The 17177-nt window shown below is 53.2% G+C and overlaps 1 protein-coding gene across 2 annotated transcripts in view; it reads left to right on the plus strand.

Annotated features, from left to right (window-relative positions):
- Nucleotides 1-17177, plus strand: part of FAAP24 (FA core complex associated protein 24) — a 161224-nt gene that overhangs the window by 54665 nt on the left and 89382 nt on the right. The gene's annotated exons all lie outside the window — the stretch shown is intronic.

Consider the following 17177-nt stretch of genomic DNA (forward strand, 5'->3'; position numbering starts at 1 on the left):
CGGGCCCAGAAGGAGTGCCCTACCCTTGAGGGTTTACGGCGGCAGGCCGAAGCCCAGGCAGCGGGTAACGATTCGGGGAACTTCCACATATACTGGGAAGATGGACTCCTGTATAGCGAACCCAAGGCTCCGGTGCATGGTTCATCCCGGGCCTTGGTAGTTCCCCAGCGTTACCGAGCCTTCCTATTAGGACTGGCTCACGAAATACCCTTGGCAGGACACTTGGGACAAGACAAGACCTTTGCTCGACTTGTCCCTCATTTTTACTGGCCTCAGATGAGGATTACGTCCGATACTTTTTGTAGGACGTGTGTAACCTGCCAAGCTAGTGGGAAGACAGGGGTGAAGCTGAAAGCTCCCCTGGAACCACTGCCTGTCGTTGGTACCCCCTTTGAAAGGGTGGGCATCGACATTGTCGGGCCATTGGATCCACCAACATCGGCCGGTCACAGGTTTATCCTGGTTCTGGTGGATCATGCCACACGGTACCCAGAGGCTATCCCTCTGAGGACCATTACTGCACCTGCGGTGGCACGGGCCCTTATGGGAATTTTTACCCGGATGGGATTCCCCAAGGAAGTGGTGTCGGACAGAGGTACCAACTTCATGTCGGCATACATGCGGGCTATGTGGGAAGAGTGTGGAGTCACCTACCGGTTCTCCACTCCTTATCACCCCCAGACTAATGGTCTGGTGGAAAGGTTTAACAAAACCTTGAAGGGCATGATCCGGAGTCTGCCCGAGAGCCTGCGGAGGAAATGGGACGTCCTCCTACCTTGTTTGCTGTTTTCGTACAGGGAGGTACCACAGAAGGGAGTGGGCTTCAGCCCCTTCGAGTTGTTGTACGGGCACCCTGTGCGTGGACCCCTCAGCCTGGTGAAGGAAGGATGGGAAAAGACTCCCAGAAAACTTCCCCCGGATGTGGTAAGCTACATGCTGGCCTTTCGTAGCCAAATGGCTAGGTTGTGGAAGCAAGCTTCTGAAAACCTAGAAGCCAGCCAAACGGTCATGAAGGAATGGTATGACCGAAACGCTCACCCGGTGGAGCTGGAGCCTGGCCAGAAGGTGTGGGTGATGGAACCTGGAGAGCTTAGCGCCCTCCAGGATCGCTGGTCAGGTCCCTTTGAGGTGGTTGAGAAAAAGGGCAAGGTTACCTACGTGGTAGATCTTAAGACCCCCAGTCAGCCCCATCGGGTGCTCCATGTCAACCGCCTCAAGCCTCACCAAGAGAGACCCGAGGTCACGTTAATGATGGTGACTGATGGGTCAGAGGAAGAGGACAGTGAACCTCTTCCCGATCTGTTTGCGTCCCGAGAGAAGGATGGATCGGTGGAGGGAGTGATCCTTTCACCGTCACTAACTCCTGAACAACGGAAGGACTGTCGCCAGGTACTGGAGCAGTTTGCTTCCTTGTTCTCCCTTATTCCGGGAAGGACTCATCTGTGTACCCATGATGTGGACACAGGGGACAGCCCACCTGTGAAGTCCAAGTCCTACCGACTGTCGGATAAGGTGAAGGCTAGCATCCATGAGAAAGTTACCAAGATGCTAGAGCTAGGAGTAATTGAGCCTTCAGGAAGTCCCTGGTCCAGTCCGGTGGTACTGGTACCCAAAGCTGCCCCACCGGGCACTACCCCAGAACTCCGGTTCTGTGTGGATTACAGGGGACTGAATTCAGTGACGAAGACAGATGCTCATCCTATCCCGAGAGCGGATGAGCTCATTGACCGGTTGGGAGCTGCCCAATATCTCAGTACCTTTGACCTTACATCCGGGTACTGGCAGATCTCCTTGACGGATGGAGCGAAGGAAAGGTCAGCCTTCTCCACACCCGAGGGTCACTACCAGTTCTGTGTGATGCCCTTTGGGCTCAAGAACGCCCCTGCTACGTTCCAGCGATTGGTGAACCAGGTCCTCTCTGGAATGGAAGCCTTCTCAGTTGCGTACCTGGATGACATTGCTGTCTTCAGCCGCAGCTGGGAGGACCATCTGAGTCACCTTCAGGCCGTTCTTCAGGCTTTGCAGCAGGCAGGTCTGACGATCAAGGCCAGTAAATGCCAGATCGGGCAGGGGTCGGTAGTGTACCTCGGTCACTTGGTGGGTCGGGGCAAGGTGCAACCTCTCCAGGCCAAGATCGAAACCATCATGGCCTGGGAACCCCCCAAGACACAGACAGAGGTTCGGGCCTTCTTGGGCCTCACTGGTTACTACCGACGCTTTGTCAAGGGATACGGTACCATCGTAGCCCCCTTGACTGAGCTCACTTCCAAAAAGCACCCCCGACGGGTGATCTGGACCGAGGGATGTCAACAAGCTTTTGACACCTTGAAAAAGGCCATGTGTGCGGCACCTGTTCTCAGGGCCCCTGACTTTGCCAAGGAGTTCATTGTCCAGACGGACGCGTCGGAACACGGTATTGGAGCAGTGCTGTCGCAACTTAATGATGAGGGTCTAGACCAACCGGTGGTTTTCCTATCTAGGAGACTACTCCCCCGGGAACAGAGGTGGAGTGCAATTGAGAGGGAGGCTTTTGCGGTGGTGTGGGCTCTGAAGAAGTTGCGGCCATACCTGTTTGGCTCGCACTTCCTGGTTCAGACCAACCACCGGCCCCTCAGGTGGCTGATGCAAATGAGGGGCGAGAATCCCAAGCTGTTGAGGTGGTCCATTTCCCTACAGGGGATGGACTTTAGGGTGGAACATCGCCCAGGAGTGGACCACGCCAATGCTGACGGTCTCTCCAGGTATTTCCGCCTTAGTGAAGAGGACTCCCAAGGGGTTGGGTAGCTCTCCCCACTTTTAGCTGGGGGGGACGCGTGTTAGACCTGTCAGCCCTTTGGCAGTTCCCTCCTCATTTTGTTATTTTTGTCCCTTTCCCCCCTTCTCATTTTTTTCTGTCTTCCTCACTTTTTGGGTGTGGACGTAGAGGCTCTGGGCGCCCCATTCTCACTAATTGAGGGTGAGGCGCAAGGTGTCTCACTAAAATGGAGGAGGGGATTTAGTGTTGTCACAAAATGGTGGTTCCAACTGTCACCTCAGCACCTGGGCCATAGACTGCCATGAGAGGTTCCAGAACCTTCTGGGCCACTCTGGCCAGTCAGGCCCCAGGTGATAAATGGAGGTGAGGGCAGGGCGGCCATTTTAGAGAAGAGGTAGTAGGTGTGAGGTGAGGTAGTCAGGAGCCAGGCACCTGAGTGGGGAGGTAGGAGCGCTAGAGGAGGGGAATTGACTGTACTTCGGGCCTGCTTTTCCCCCTCTTTCTTTGGTTGACGCTGCCCTCTACCTGGTGACCAAACCCTGCCTGTAGCCTCTGACCCTGGGGCCACACCATTCTTATGAGTTCCATGCCTGGCCAGGACCCCTGTAGGGAATAGGGGGGGGAAGAGTCACCCTCGCTGGCCAAATCATCTACCTGTCTGCGGTTGCCCGGAGTCCTGTCAAATCCAGAACAGACAGCTGTTCTCTACTGAGGAGGAATGTGACCAGCGCCACAGATCCGGGACATCTGCTATCCGGGTTGACTGCCTCTAAGTTGTAGGTCACCACCCTTATCTTGGGCCGCCCACGTTGGAGACACCCCCCCCCCCCCCCTAAAGTACCTCTCACCGCTGTAGCCGAAGCCCGTGGGAACGTCCCTCCTGTCTGGGAGCTTGTGAGGAGGACTGGGGGACCCATCGTGGTCGTTGCAGCTCTAGAAGTGCAGCCGTTGTGAGGAGGGAGATCCGCCGAAGTTCCGCGGAGGCCGCGCCCGGCCTGAGGCTCCGAAACTCAGATCACGTGACGGGGGCAACTGCGAAACGCCGCCCCCGCCGCTGCACGATTCGCTGAGCGGGTCGCGTCTTCGCAGGTTGAGCTGCTGTACGCGACCGCGGCGTGAACCCTGGAAGATCGAAGGGAGCGGAGCTCCGCACATTGGCACCCCCTTCAGCTGAACTCTGACTGTGTGCCAAGGCCCTCGGCCCGGACATCGCCGGGAGGCCAAAGAACGCTCGTGACGGCTGAGGAAGGGTCGAAGAATAAGGTAACCCCCAGGGGAGGGCGGGAGACCCGAGTGAGGTCCGGAGCACGCCCCTCCCCTGGGGAGGGGAATACAGAATCAATACACCCTCCGTCTGGACTGTGGGGGAGGCACTGAAGTAGGAGAGGGTTTCTTTTTATGAGGAAAAGTGTGAACTGGCTAACCCGGCTTCAGTCAGCCTAAAGATATTGACAGAGTGAGTGCCCACAGCCCAGTCCTTAGGGGTAACGTAGCCGCCTAGGAGTCCCAAATCCTAACGATCTAGCGAAACCACCCTTTAGAGCTTCACGATATTGTAAGAGTTGGCCGAGTCGTAAGGAGCCAGGTGTCAGGCTCAAGGGTAATGCCATACAGGCCATACTTGGAGCATTGGCTGATGTCGCTAAATAGAGTACTGCTGGTTCAAGCCTCAATGTAATGCTTATTTCTGCGTAGAGTATAAGAGTAATGGCTGATGTCGCTAAATAGAGTACTGCTGATTCAAGCCTCAATGTAATGCTTATTTCTGCGTAGAGTATAAGAGTAATGGCTGAGGTCGCTAAATAGAGTACTGCTAATTCAAGCCTCAATGTAATGCTTATTTCTGTGTAGAGTATAAGAGTAATGGCTGATGTCGCTAAATAGAGTACTGCTGGTTCAAGCCTCAATGAAATGCTTATTTCTGATGTAAAAAGATAAATGTAGTGATTCACGTCATTTGACAGGGTACTGCTAATTCAGGCCACAGTGAAATGTTCTAAACCTGATGTGAATATCTAAGCAATGGTTGAATCTGCTTGACAAACAAGAAGTACATGAATTAAGGAAAGATTAAGATAAAGCCTTTCTATCTTTACTAATCAATTGGTGTAGTCTCATTCTTAGTGGTGGTACGCTGAAGTGTGGAATGAGTGTGATGCAGGCACAAAACGTTTCTCTGGCATAGGCCCTTCCACTCTGGCCAAGCTACCCCAGGACGTTAGGTCCAACAGTCTGACATTAGCACCAACTAAAAAAATTCCCCGATGATTGTATCATTATCACTTACGTGGATGCCATCATTCTAATTGAATGTAATATCGATTAATCCGTTTTCAGTGACCCGCTTTAACACTAACCAGATATATAGCCAACAGTTTAAATCTATAAGCTAACACTAACACAATCAACATATCAAAATATTCCCCTTTGAAAGGTGCCAAGAGAAATTCATTCTGGCTTTTTTTCTTTTGAGCTGTCAAGATTTACCCATGTATGTTGAAGAACCTGACTTCAAGTAAAAACTGGAAAGTTGGCTGCTACATCAAACTATATTGTATTTAAAACGTGTTTAGCAGAGATTCCTAGGAGGTTATTCTCTTTTTTTTATTATTATTTTTTATTGAGGCACAATGCATAAATACTTGTTAGTTACATTTTGAGTGCACCTTTGGAGATCACTGATACTGAACAATAGAAGTAAGTAGTTAAACGCTAAAGATCGGTATTGGCAGCAAAGGGCTACCTGTTGTCAAGACTCGCGTTGGGCGTGAATGGTTGTGGCGTGCGCATCATTCGTTCACTGTTGTTCTCCTCTGCAAGCCTAAGTAAACTTGACACTTTTGCTTGTTAAACATACTAGACTCTAGAATGATGTCGGCTGGCATAAATATTTGAATCGATCTATGTGAAAGTATAAACAAACACCTTTATAATGAAGCCATTTTTAGGTCGAGCCTAGACAGCACATGCACTGTTGCAAGACCTGTAGTAAATAAAATATTGAGGGTAATTTCTCCCGCTGCTTGCCATTGGTTAACTCTGGCATTGCGCTTCTTATCTCGCTTATTGTTGGCTGGCGATCCGATACAACACTTCCGTTTTTGGAGGAAGCAGCACCGACCCACTACAGTTGAGTTACGCTGCAGGGCTGTATCTTTTAATTTAGGGACTACTTTGTTGTTTTTTTGCCATAGCGCCTGGTTCATATGTTTAATATGCACAGTTCCCTGCCCCATTACGGCCTATCCCTAGTGTGTGTGTGTGTGTGTGTGTGTGTGTGTGTGTGTGATTTACTGTCCCATGAATGATTCTCGGCGTCCTACTGCACAGCTCCCTCTCCCTTTACGTCCTCTCCTCCATATCCTCAGTGTGTGTGTGTGATTTACTGTGAGAGTGACTGATTCTCGGGTCCTACTGCGCGGCTCCCCTCTGCCCCATTACGGCCTGTCCTCAGTCTGAGCTTGTGTGATTTACTGTCCCAGTGACCGATTCTCGACGTCCTACTGCATAGCTCCCTGCCCCATTGTGCAGGAGGGAGTCATTGCGATGGAGGACTGAACCGTACGTGACGTGCATTGCTCCTACAGTAAGTGCCACTATTAGCCAGGTCTGGTGGCTCAGTGGACTAATGCATCCACTGCAAGTGCCTGTGTTCGACCTCATGGTTACAGGTTCAAATCCCGGCAGGTCCACTCAACCTTTCATCCATCTGAGGTCGATAAAATGAGTACCATTGAGTTGGGTAACAATAAACATCTGTTATTCAGCACCAAGATGCCTAAGGGTGAATGTGCGCTTTACAAATACACCTGTTATTACTGTTTCAGTCCTCCGTTCAGTGTAACGTGGAGGCTGGTAGTGAATAGCGTGGATATCCTATTCACCTGGCACAGTTTAATAAACTTCACTTTAGTTTTCATAGTATTGTATAATCTGAATTCACTTTACATTGGTTGGTGAGCAGGTCAAGTCACGCGATGTGTGTCAAATGGGAGAGTTTCAATTAGGGGGGAAACCAGGGGGTGCTTTTGTGTTTGCATATCTGATCGAGACTACTAGCTGCAGATTCCTTCACGTAGAATTATGCCCGGGCGTGAGACTGGATCCGGAAACTTTTTTGACACAGCATTCCTGCGCGCCGGGGGCGAGGCGACATCACGCAACTCCGCCCAGGCGTCGTCCGCGTACGTGATGTCAGCGAGGTCACATAAGACCCGCCCCGGCGCGCCTACGTCAGTTTTTTCCTTTGCCGCATACAATGCGGATCTGATCCTTGCTACGGGCCTGTTCGGGCCCCCTTTTTCTTCCATTTATTTTTGGTGGAACAGTGTGCGAATGCCTTAGGGCTTTAAATCTTGCACGTTTTGTGAGCGTCTTATGTCGGCGACGGACCCTCACCTCATTTGTATGTGGTGTTTGGGGGAGGATCACGGCACCACAGATTGTGTGACGTGCCAACAGTCGAAGCCGAAGTCGCGGCGGGAGCGCCGGATGAAACTTCTCTCGGTGCGTCTCTCCAGGTCGACGTCCTCCCCCCCCCCCCCCCCCCCCCCCGGTCTCCTTCGGCAGACGGCTTCAGATTCGGCCTTGGTCATCCTCGCCCTTCTCCGATGTCACGTGAGCGCCGCTCCCCGGTGAGTAAATGTCGCAGTTTGTCTCCGGGGGCTGGTTTCCGGCCTCCCGGGGGCGTGGACTCTTCACGGGTGATGCGGCCCCGCGTGTCGTCCTATCCACCAATTCCCGGTGTTGGGGCATCGAGAGTCCAAATGGAGACATACGCGACGGCTTTACAGGCCTCGCTCGCGTCTCCTCCTTCTTCCCCTCCTGGGGCGTCGGCGGATCCCTCGCCCTGCGCAGGGCCCTCCATGGCGCCGCCGGTGGCTTCGGCGCCGAGTGGTTCGGATCCAGGCTTGGAGGATGTGGTGCCATGGCGTCACTGCCTCGCCACAAACTTCTGCGGGGGTCCCTGTGGTGTCGTGGGAGGTCGCCGTGGCTCGGGTCGCATCCCCGAGCCCCTCTCGGTCCTTTGACAAGGTGGTCCTGTCTAAGGCCGAGGTGACGCCGCTACGTCGCCGGCAGCAGCTGGACCGTGCGGAGCCACAGGGGTCGGTTGACCCTCCTCGTCCCGCTCCGGTCGAGGCCAAGGGAGGACCCCTCGTCCCTCTCCGGGCTCCTCTCGTCCCACCCCACAGGCGGCTGCCGAGTCGGAGGTTGGATCGTCCCTGGCGCTGCCAAATGGGTTGCCGAGCGATCTTCGCCTCATTGTGGGCCGCGGCTGGCGGGGGGCTTCGTGCCACTCCCCAGGCCCCTCTTGTTCCCCCAAGCAGGTGGCTGCCTCGGCGGGGGTCGGGTCGGCGTCATTCCAGCGCCGCCCCGGAGCCGGTACGTCTCCAGCTCTACTCCGGTCTCCGCTCCGGTGCGGGGTGACTTGGAGGTACCTTGTCTGGCGACACCGGCTGGTGCCGACATCCTGCCTCAAGCAGAGGACTCTACGGCTCCGCGCGGGGGGTCGTACCGCGGATTCGTTTTCGGACGCTCCTTCTCCGGAGGCAGGCTGTATATTGGTGTCGTCCTCCCTGGAGACGGGTCGCCGTGTGGTGTCTTTTTCGCCGGCATCGAAGGGTGGCTCCCCGCCCTTCCTGAGGCAGAGGTATTTGTCGGAAGAGCGTCCGGTCCCTCATTCTTCGGCTCCTTCTGACTTCCAGGTCTGGCCCTTGCCTGTCCCGCTTGGCCTCTGGGACGGCCGCCTTAGTTTGCAGCCGTCCCCCACGGAGGAGCTGCTGTCTCCACCGCGGGGCCCTATGGAGGCGGGTACGGCCTTAGCTCACGCGGTGTCCACGGCTGTGGGCATTCTGCGCATGGGTGACCCGGTGGCTCACTTTCCGGTGGACCATCTATTGGAGGTCCTCCACCAGGGCTCTGGTGGGAGGGAAATCTTACTTCTCTTTCAAGGTTCACTCCTTTCTTTCTTGACGGGGGCTTGGAGGCGTCCTGCCTCAGGGGACCGGGTGCCTCAGCATCTTCTGCACCAGCACCGCGTGACCTGGTGTGTCTTTCCCTTCACCCCTCAGCCGCTAGCCCCCTTTTGCGGACTGCTTTTCCCTCCCTGCCACCGCTGTTGACTCCGCCGTCCCGAGAGGCCCGCTCGCTCGACTCTTGGGGATGCAAAATGTTCGCCTCGACCAGCGCGGCCCTGCGGGCACTTAACACCTTGTGTGTGCTGGCTAGGGCCTCCTCCTGTTTGTGGGACTCGGCTGAGTCTCTGGGATCTGCAGCGTCCCAGGAGTCTGGTCAGGTGGACTTACGACATCATGCATTGGATGGCCGGGAGCTTGCAGCGTCTATTCTCCGCTCCGGACATCTCGGAGGTGCTGGGCCGGACCATTGCTTCCTCAGTTGCTCACCGTCGCCATGCTTTGCTTCGGGATGGAGCATTCCCTGAGAATATTCGAGAGCGACTCATCGACCTTCCGTTTGATGGCAGCCTGTTGTTCCATGCCCCGGCCGACTCCGTCATCCAAAGGCTCTTAGCAGGGATCCGTTGTCCTCCTCCTCCCCCCGCCTTATCCTCCTCCGTCCCCTTCTCAGTGACTTCTGAGTTGGGTTGATTCTGTGCCTTCTTAGGCCGGCTGTTCTTGTGGAGTGTATTTTCTGGCCATTTACGTCCTTCCTTGGGACTTTGGCATTCTTGGCTGCTGGACGGCCCTTGTGTTGATTGTGTGTGGGTTCTGCAGGAGTTGTTGCGCAGACTTGGCCCTGAGATTGGGCCTTCTGCTTTGCTTGGGCTGCTTGTCAAGCCTTCGGCAGGGTTTTTTTTTTCCCCGTGGCTCTTGTTTTTTCTCTGCTGCGGAAGTTCTTCCAAAGAGGGTTCCCGTATCTTGGGACTTAACGTACCCTATGTGGGGTAGTGGTAGCTGTGATATGGCTTGCGCTCTGCTAGAGGGTTCTGGTCGCCTTCGGGTGCCTGTTCTCCATGGCGTTTAGGTAGGTTGCTTTTTCTTCCTAAGGTCGTGTGCGCGGCCACTCGTAGTGGTGGCCCAGGCATCTCCTTCTCTCCCTGCTCCTGTCCTGAGGTCTGGGATGATCCTGTGTTCTCCCTTGCCAGGCGTCGCCTACTCGGCCTTCCTGGAGTTTCGGGTTGTTCTTCTTGCTTCTGGCTTTGACTGCAGGCGCTGTTCTGGCTGGCAGGCTGCTCTCCATCTGGAGTGGGTTCACCTTCTTTTCCCTAGTTTCCTTGGGCCCTCTAGGCTTCTTCTTTTTCTTCCGTTTTTCCTGTCTTGGCATTGGGCGGAAGCTATGTTGCATTGTGGGGCAGTGGGGTGCTTCAGCCTCTCAGCCCTTGCCCTTGGTTCCTCTGCTGTGGGTGTATGAGCCTCTTCAGCCTTCTCTCCCTCCTGCATCCCCTTGGGGTCGGTGGGCTTCTGCTTGTGGGGGTTCCCTTGGCCTGGCAGAGGCGAGTTCTACCTGGTCCACAGAACTGGTCCCCTGTGGGGCCCTCTGTTCTGCATTGGCTGGTGGGGTCCTTTCGCAGACCTTCCTTCCCAGGGGGTATTGCTAAGGTATCTATTCTACGTGAAGTAATCTGCGGATAGTAGTCTCTATCAGATGTACGAGTTACTTACCTTCTGATGGATACATCTGCCAGTGGATTCCTCACCTTGTGAATATCCCCTGCGCCAGCTTTCCACGGAAATTTTCTTACCCAGCACTCCACGTCGACGTGGGCGGCGTCATAATACATCGGCTCCGCTCGCGACTCCGTTCGACGTCACCGGAGCCATAAGAAGCCCACGTCGGCGTGATGACGTCAGTTCCCTTTTTTCCGCGCCTTCGACGCGCAACGGTTTTTTTCCAGTGCTCGTTGGCTACTTTGTAGTTTAGCTGTGTTAATCTGTTAATTCGAGTATGTCTTCGACTAGAAAGTCGGGATTTAAGCCCTGTAGGGAATGTGGAGGTCTGATGTCGATGACTGATCCACACCAGAACTGTTTATGGTGCCTCTCTTCAGAACATGATATGGAGGAGTGCGGATGCTGTAGAAGCATGAACCCGAAAGCACTCAAGGAGAGGAAGACTAAGCTCTTCATGAAGAGGATCGGTGAGGAGTAGAGAGGGAGGAAAAAGGAGAAGTCGAAGAGGGGGTCGTCGACTTCGAAGTCTTTGAGGTCGAAGAAGCACCACAAGAAGAGGAAACATTCTTCTCGACGTCGGTCCTCGAGGTCCAGGAAGTCGAGGTCGGCTTCTCCCCTTAGACGCCGGAGCAAATGCTTGTCTCCTTCTCCTTCACCTTTGAAGTCACCGAGGTGTTCTCCTTCGAAGAAGCAGACTCCTACTCAGTCCCCGACGCGGTCATCGGATCCGTCTAAGGCATCGACTCCGGTTCGAGTGGAGTCGGATGCTTCCATGCATGAACAGGAGCAGGAAGAGTCTGTTCTGGTGCCTGAAGAGTCTGAGGCTCCGGTTGAAGATACTGCGGAGCCTACGCCGGAGACTCCACAAGGGGATACAGGGCCTGTTCCTTTTCCTCAGTTCCCGGCTCCAGGTACAGATTCTACCAATTTCTTAAATGCTATGTATGGCTTTTTTAATAGGGCGGCCTACCCATCCGGAGCACCAACTGGTCCTGTGGGTTCGATGGCTTTTACACTGGGGGTGCCGCAGCAGTATGCTCAGGCCCCCTTTATGCCCTTTGTGCTGATGGCGCCATCTTGGCAGTTTCCGGCGCCGTCTGGAGATCCGATTCGACCTCGGAAGGACCAGCGGACTTCGGAGCCTTCCTCGACGCCGAGGCCGACTCCATCGGTGCCGCGTCCGGCGCCGCCGACTCCACCTATGGCGCCGCCGACTCCGGTACCTTTGGCTCCTCCGACGCCGCGTACGACGTCGTCGACGCCGGCTCCCCGGATCCGGTCGAGGAGGGAGGCCCAGAGGGTGTTGGAGGAAAGGAGATATCGGACAGATGTGGAAGAAGGTGAGGTTGACTCTTCTTCAGATGAATTTGAAGGCATTGATGAAGCTAGTGGGTTGGATACAACCCCAGAGTGGGAGCATGCATCTGCCAGGTCTTCTCCACCTCAGGAATTGGCTCCCTATCATGTAGTGATCAAAAAGGCAGCAGAAATTTTGGATTTGCAGCTGCCTTCTGTGGAGTACAAATCCAACTTGCTTACAGAAGTGTTGCATTCTCCATCATCAACATCAGAGCCTTTGTTGCCTTTCAATGAGGCCATCTTGGAGCCGGTCTTGGAGGTGTGGAAGAAACCCCTTTCATCTCCGGCGGTGTGTAGGCAGGTGGCAAGAAGGTACAAGGTTGCACCAGGGGATCCTGACTTCTTGTCAACTCATCCATCTCCGGACAGCTTGGTTGTGCAGGCTTCATGTTCCAAGCATGCTTTGGGTGCCTTCCCTCAGTCTCCAGCTGACAGGGAATCTAAAAAGGTTGATCAGGCAGCCAAAAAGACCTTTTCCACAGGAAGTATGGCGTTAAAATCAACTAATGCTACATGCCTGCTGGGGCGTTATGTACATGCACTAATGGACTCCATTAAGTCTTTGGCCCCTAAGTTGCCTGAGGGGGATAAGTCGTCCTTTTTGGAGGTTGTGGCGGACACTCAGGCGGCTGCCAGACAAGTTATCCAGTCAGGGTTGGATACTGCGGACTCTGTGGCAAGGATCATGGGGTCGTCTGTTGCCGCAAGGAGGCAGGCTTGGCTCCGTACCTCTGGGTTCTCAGCTGATGTGCAAGCTACGCTGGTTGATCTGCCATTCGACGGACAGAAGCTGTTTGGGGAGAAGGCAGACTCTGCCCTGCAGCGATTTAAGGACAGCAGGTTGACTGCGAAATCCTTGGGACTGCAAGCTCCTGCTAGGGGTTCGTCTTTTCGAAAGTTTAGGGGTTTTGGAAGATCGTCTTTTCGCTCTTACCGGCAGCCCCAACAGCAGCAGCAACAACAGCAGCAGAATCCCCTCTATAAGTCCTATAGAGGGAGACAAAGGGGTCGGAGAGGTTCTGGACGCAACCCCTCTTCCTCCTCCTCTTCTGCTCCCAATGAAGCTTCAGGGAAGCAGCCCTAGATCCCCCATCCCGGATCATGTAAGACCTGTGGGGGGTCGGGTGTCCTACTTTCTACGGGGTTGGAAATCTGTTACAACAGACCTTTGGGTTTTGAGCCTCGTAGAGACTGGGTACGCCCTTCCCTTTCGGGAATTTCCTCCCCCTTACCCTCCTTGCCAAGGTTATTGCTCGGAAGACCATCTGCTTCTCCTGCAGAAAGAAGTTCTAGCCTTGCTTCAGAAGGGTGCAATAGAGGTGGTTCCGGAGCAGGAAAGGGGTCAGGGATGCTACTCCCGGTATTTCCTGATTCCCAAAAAGGACGGCAGATTGCGTCCAATCCTGGACCTCAGAATCTTGAACTTTTACCTGAAGCAGGAGAAATTCAAGATACTGACCCTTGCACAGGTTCTTCAAGCGTTGCAGCAAGGAGACTGGATGGTGTCGCTCGACTTGCAGGACGCGTACTTTCATGTCCCAATCCTGAAGTCGCACAGGAAGTATCTCCGTTTTACGGTTGGGTCGCAACACTACCAGTTTGTGGTCCTCCCGTTTCGTCTTACTTCCGCACCTCGGGTCTTCACGAAGGTGATGGCAGTGGTGGCTGCTCATCTCAGGAGGTCGGGGATTCCGGTTTTCCCCTACCTGAACGACTGGCTTCTGAAGGCAGAGTCCCCAGAGATGGTGCAGTGTCATCTGCAGGTAACATCTCAGCTGTTATTCGACTTGGGTTTTTCGATCAATGTGCCCAAATCTCACCTGGTGCCCTCTCAACGCAGTTGGTGGGTTGGAGATCACGCTATATATATATAAAAAGACATCTCTTCAGAATAAATTAAATTCATTCTGAGACTCTTGGCGCTAAATAGTAAACTCTAGACATACACGAGTTTCCCCTATCCAAGATGGCGCCTATACTGGCCCTGTTATGAGGAGGTCCCTGTGTGGGGGAGTTTTTTGTTCTGGGTAACATCCTATTGAAAAGCATAAATTAATACATCAGGGCACACTCCAAGTGTAGGTTTAAGATCTCACGTTAACAAGACATTAATTTCGAGGCTCAGGGTGCTGAACGCTCGATCGGAGATACACTCGCACCACCCCATTCCAAGATGGCGCCCAATCTAGTTCCGCGTCGAGGAGGACGCGCAGGGGGCGGAAGTATAAATTAGCCGCGGGATCACAACACCGGTGACCGGCGGAGAGAAGGAGCTCCGTGAGGCTTTGGGTGGTAAGGAGGTGTTATGTGCGAGGGGAGGGCGCCAGCATGTTACATTTGTTTTAGGGCTGGAGGCTATGAAGTTTTCTCCTAACAACTTGAGAGACCGGGTTAGAAACCAGTCCTAGGCTGACTCATTTCTAAGGATAGAACGGTGCTTTTCTGCCGATGAGAGAGGGTGATTACATCCCAGAGGGTATTCTAGCAGTCTGACATGGTGTTTCTAAGTACACGAAGACATACGAACATCAGCATGGCGAGGGTGACCATATAACAGGCTGAAACAGAGCATTCAGGGCTGAGTATTGATAAATATGGAGAGAAAAGATGAGAGTGGGAATAGCTAGAGTTTGGCCTGAGTAGTATGACACTGGCGACAATTGAGGTATCGTAATTGACAAACAGAGCTCCTACACAAGAATACTTTGAGTAACTGTTTAAAATTATTAACAGATTGGCATTACGGTGGAATGCCGCACAAAACCACGAGGACTCACATAAGGAGCCTATTGGTGACCTCATTGACTGAGCTGGTACGCGAGGCCAAGGCTCTACGAGGGTAAGGTAGTAACGATTCATTGATCTATGCAATAGAGCCCGTGTTGATCTAGGAAGAAGGGATGAACACCATGGTAAAGTGTTGTGTGTGTATGTTTTTTACTTTTGGCAGTCTCCAAATGTGATTTTAAGAAGTGTCCCTATCGTGTGCCAAGCGACTGTTGTTGCCCTGACGAAATCGCCAAAAAGACTCCAGGCGATGAAACATGTTGGCATATAAGAATGGTATGCGTATTTAGCAAACCTTTTTAAGCATTGAAGTAGGTGCACTCCTAAGGCGGAATAAAGTTTGAACCTATAGTGGGTGTACCTGTTTCACTTTTTAATCATCACTATTAAGTTGCACCACTTGTTTTTGTTGGCTTTATCTTTTGGACACCTCGTTATTATTATTTTGGAGCGTGATGGCTACCGATGATGAGAAGAGTGGGCAAAGCTGACGAGTACCAGCCAGCAGGCTCAATTGGGGTTGCGCACGTGAGGTGCCATCACGTCTCTTTCACATTTTTTTCACATCCATGTGTCTATTCACGGTTCTCTCACTAGACAATCGAATTGAGAAACCCCAGGTGTACTACACATGAGTTTAGACACCTTGACGATCATTTGGGAGACTGCTTTGAGTAAAACCGTTTATCGTTTTCTGTTTTTAAATAAAGTGAAGGTAGCTAACTAGTTGGCAACTACCCCAAAAGAGTTTCCGATTAAGGGGAGTACTAAAGACCTATAAGGTTAGAACCAATCTGTATGGCATTTAAACCTTCTGAAACCTAGGTCTTTGTAGCGACAGACTGTTTGAGTGGAGGGCGACCTGGGTTTCTTTCCCTCTAGAGCTCCTTATTGTATACACGCCCTCTCAACGCAACCTGTTCATAGGGGCGGTACTGGACACTACTGTGTGTCGAGCATTCCCTCCTCCTCAAAGGATTCTCGACATTCAGGAGATGGTCCCTTTATTCCACAATGGAGCGGTTGTTCCAGTTCTGAAGGTCCTTCGCCTGCTCGGTCTGTTCGCTTCCTGCATTCTGTTGGTCAACCATGCACGCTGGCATATGAGGGCGCTCCAGTGGTGCCTCCGCAAGCAGTGGTATCAGCACAACGGGGATCTCGGGGAGTCGATCAGGATCTCCAGAGAAGCTGCAGCGGATCTGTCTTGGTGGAGCGTGGAGGGCAATCTGTCTCAAGGAAAGCCTTTTCATCTGCCTCCATCGGTGGCTACAGTGATAACGGATGCATCCACCTTAGGGTGGGGTGCGCATTTGGGGGACCTGGAGATCAAAGGTCTTTGATCTCCAGAGGAAAGGTTGCTTCACATCAACCTTCTGGAATTGCGGGCGATACGTTTGGCGCTCAAGGCCTTCCTCCCTTCCCTTCGCGGTCAGTCGATTCAAGTCCTGACAGACAACACGACCGCGATGTGGTATGTCAACAAGCAGGGAGGAGGGGGGTCTCTTTGTCTTTGCAGAGAGGCTTTACGTCTATGGTCCTGGGCTCAGGACCATCAGATTTGTCTGATGGCAAATCATCTGGCCGGGGTGCTGAACGTGCGTGCGGACAGTCTCAGTCGGCAGTTTTCCGTCGACCACGAGTGGAGGCTCCATCCGGAGGTAGTTCGTCTCGTCTTTCGGACGTGGGGAACTCCTCGGGTGGATCTGTTTGCCACTTTCGAGAACGCGCACTGCCCGTCATTCTGCAGTCTCCAGTATCCGATGCAGGGGGCGTTGGGGGACGCGTTTCAGTTGAGTTGGGGCTCGCAACTCCTTTACGCGTTTCCTCCCATACCCTTGATTCCTCGGGTTCTGAGGAAGATTCGCCAAGACCGGGCCCAAGTCATATTGGTCGCCCCGGATTGGCCAAGAAGAGTGTGGTACACAGATCTTCTCCACCTCTCCTCGTGCCCTCCGCTCCGTCTCCCTCTGAGGGCAGACCTCCTCTCGCAGTCGGTGGGGCAGGTTCTACACCCCCACCTCCAGAGCTTACACCTTCATGCCTGGAGATTGAACGGGGCAACCTGAGTTCCTTCTCTCTCCCACCTGATGTGGTGGACGTTATTTTATCGGCCAGGCGACACTCCACCAAGTCCATTTACTCCTACAGGTGGTCAAAATTTGTAAAATGGTGTGGAGAGAGATCCATTGACCCTTTAAAGGCTCATCTTTCCAATGTGCTCCAGTTTGCTCTTTCCTTGGCTCAGCAGGGCTTTGCTGTGGCCACGGTCAAGGGCTACCTTTCGGCCTTATCGGCATTTCTGTGCCTCCCAGATCAACCTTCACTATTTAAATCTCTGGTTGTTCTGAGGTTCATCAAGGGCCTTACAAACATGTTTCCTCCCACTCCATTTGTAATGCCTCAGTGGGACCTTAATCTTGTTTTAACCTTTCTAATGGGGTCCCCATTTGAGCCTCTACATAGTTGTCCTTTGAGGCTGTTGTCCTTTAGGGTGGTTTTTCTTGTGGCCGTAACCTCGGCAAGGAGGGTAAGTGAGCTTCAAGCTCTTAGTTCCAAACCTCCTTTTCTTACCTTACATGCTGAAAGGATGGTTCTCAGGACCAGGGCTGCTTTCCTGCCTAAAGTTGTCACTCCGTTTCATTTGG

This window comes from Triturus cristatus, chromosome 12, assembly GCF_964204655.1.
Source record: "Triturus cristatus chromosome 12, aTriCri1.1, whole genome shotgun sequence".
NCBI classification, from domain to species: Eukaryota; Metazoa; Chordata; class Amphibia; order Caudata; family Salamandridae; genus Triturus; species Triturus cristatus.